The 2,465-nt window shown below is 28.7% G+C and overlaps 1 protein-coding gene across 6 annotated transcripts in view; it reads left to right on the top strand.

Moving 5' to 3' along the window:
- LOC125031682 (protein draper-like) overlaps positions 1-1,069 on the top strand; it is a 71,108-nt gene extending 70,039 nt beyond the window's left edge. For all 6 annotated transcript variants that reach the window (XM_047622567.1, XM_047622571.1, XM_047622570.1 and 3 more), the window contains one exon: positions 1-1,069. This exon is cut by the window's left edge and continues 816 nt beyond it. The gene's annotated coding sequence lies outside the window, so the exon portion shown is untranslated.
- Positions 1,070-2,465: the final 1,396 nt, after the last annotated feature.

Below are 2,465 nucleotides of genomic sequence, written 5' to 3'. Positions count from 1 at the left end.
GGTCCATCCATATAGACAATTGGTTGTGTGTAGACAACTATCTCTTCGGAAGTCTATTCACCTTTTTTTTTTCTTTCTTTCTTTTCCTTTTTTTTTTTTTTTTTTTTCTTAACATTGGCCTTTCAACTGAAGAAAACAGAAGAAAGTAATATCAATTTTAAAGTGGTGATATATCAATTCCAGTGTATCACATATTGTATATTACTTTTTAAACATATATTTAATATTTTATCATAGTTTGTTGTTTGGATGACTATTTCTACAATTCTATTTTAACAATTATTTATGTTAACTTGTGCTTTATCAGTTTTGTTCCTTAGCATGCATAAATTATCATAACTTCCTCTATTTTTTTCAAATTCATTCATTCTCAAAATGTATCAGGCTTTTATTCAGTATAGCAGATTTTATCCATTGTTTCAAGTTAGTAAATTTCCTCTTTTAATGCAAGTTTTATCTTTATACTTAAATTTATATGAATTTTAATTTCTAACTGCCAAATACAAAGAGGGTGAGTTATTCTTCTCCCACTACATAAGTTTAACATAACTTTGATGAAAGTATCATATTTATATTTTCTTTATATGTGCTGTGAAATGGACTGGCAAGTAATGTACACTTGACTGAAAGGTAAATAGACAGATATAACTTAACTTAACCTGCTGTCATCTGATTTTTTTCCATTAATTTTTCAATGTTGAGTATGTATGTGTGTTGCGCATGTGTGCTGTTTCATATTGTTGTGCAATGTTAATCTCGTGTCATGAAATCATGAATGATATCATTTTATTGAATAACATATGATGGCAGTTTGTTATCAGTTATTGCATTTTAACAGTTATTCATATTATTTAAACTCTAAGAAAAATAAACTGCTTAGCTAATGTTTTAGAGCAAGTTTTCAGTATAGAAGTTTGGAAGAAATCCAGTCTTGTGTGTTACATAAATGTTTGGAGCATCACTATCCATATATTTTTTTGTATGTGTGAAACCTACAATCCAAGACATGTTCTGAAATGCATGTAGTAATGAGCTTTTTGGTAATATCTATATTAAATTTTTATATTTACTGCTTGTATTAATATAATTTAAGTTACTTTTATCAACTTCACTCATGTTACCAGCATCTTTCATAAAAAGAGAAAGTAAAAGTCAGTAAGTCTCTTCTTAATGCATATCAGCAGTGAACATTTTGGAGTTTAATTAGTTTTACATCCACAATGGCCAATATTCTTTGTATTCCTTTTATTTATAACCCTAATTTATCCTAAAAAAAATTATTTCTAAATTCTTAGTGTACTTGACTGATGGTAGTATGGAAGACTGATACAAATATTTCTGTTTACTTTTTTCTCTTTATTTCAATAGCAGATTTATGAATATTCAGATATAGAAAAATATACAAACCTGTATAAAACTTCAGATATTAGGTAGCTCTGATTTAATGTACATTACTAAGAGAAAAAATATATTTTATGGTAAAGGCAACAGTCCAAAGGAAATACAAAAGAAAGAAATTATGTCCATCAAGCTAGCAAGACAAGAAGAGCAAGTTGGATTATTATATAAATATTACCATCAAACTGATACTATTATTCATCTGTTAAAAGGTTTCAATATTATGGAATGCAGAACAAATATTATTGCAAGTGTTTGAAGGCTAATCAAAACCATGCTTTGAAAATATTCTTGGGAGAAAATGCAGTTACATTCTGGAAGACCTGTTTACTTCATGTTTTGTCTGTACTTTTTAGGATATTGTTTCCTTTTTATATACATCAAGATTTTGTAGGTTTACAAAATTGACCCATTATACAGTATATCACTTTGTAGCTGGTGTTATGTTGAGAGCAGGAGTTCTTACTGTATATTGTACAAAGGTTGTAAATAGTCATGTTCAAATATGACTTTGTAATGGTAAATTTCCAATATTCAATAAAACCAAAACATTAGAACAACATTTTATTACAAAAGAAAAAATCAGACAAGATGGACTTGCAAGTTGACTGAAATGTTTTCAATTGCAGTATGAAACTGCCGTGATTCATTTTATTGGCACACTTCATTTCATAAATCGGTGAATGCATAACCAACACAACAGGACACTCTTTCCAATTAAATGTAGTCTAATGGATATAAAAAAGAATTGGCCTTATCTTCTGTACACAAAATTTAGCACATTTCTCTATCTCCAAGATTTGTGCAGAATGAAAACTTCAGAAGCTTTACACTGTCAGAAACCAATGGTCTCACAGACCTTGGCAAAGTGCTTCCAAAAATAGAACTTCTGCAAGTGAACTAAAGGATAACATTAAATACAAACACTGATTACAAAAAACTATAAAAATACTTTGGGCATGGAATTCATTGCATTTCACTATTGCTAAAGAAAATATAATCCCATTTATATTTTACCATTTTAGAACCTGCCAGACAATCATGTAGTGGTCTACATACAAGATAAA

The sequence above is a fragment of the Penaeus chinensis genome, chromosome 13 (genome assembly GCF_019202785.1).
Source record: "Penaeus chinensis breed Huanghai No. 1 chromosome 13, ASM1920278v2, whole genome shotgun sequence".
Classification (NCBI taxonomy): Eukaryota; Metazoa; Arthropoda; class Malacostraca; order Decapoda; family Penaeidae; genus Penaeus; species Penaeus chinensis.
The sequence above is the reverse complement of the archived record's forward strand: the minus strand, read 5'-3'. Positions and strand labels throughout refer to the sequence as shown.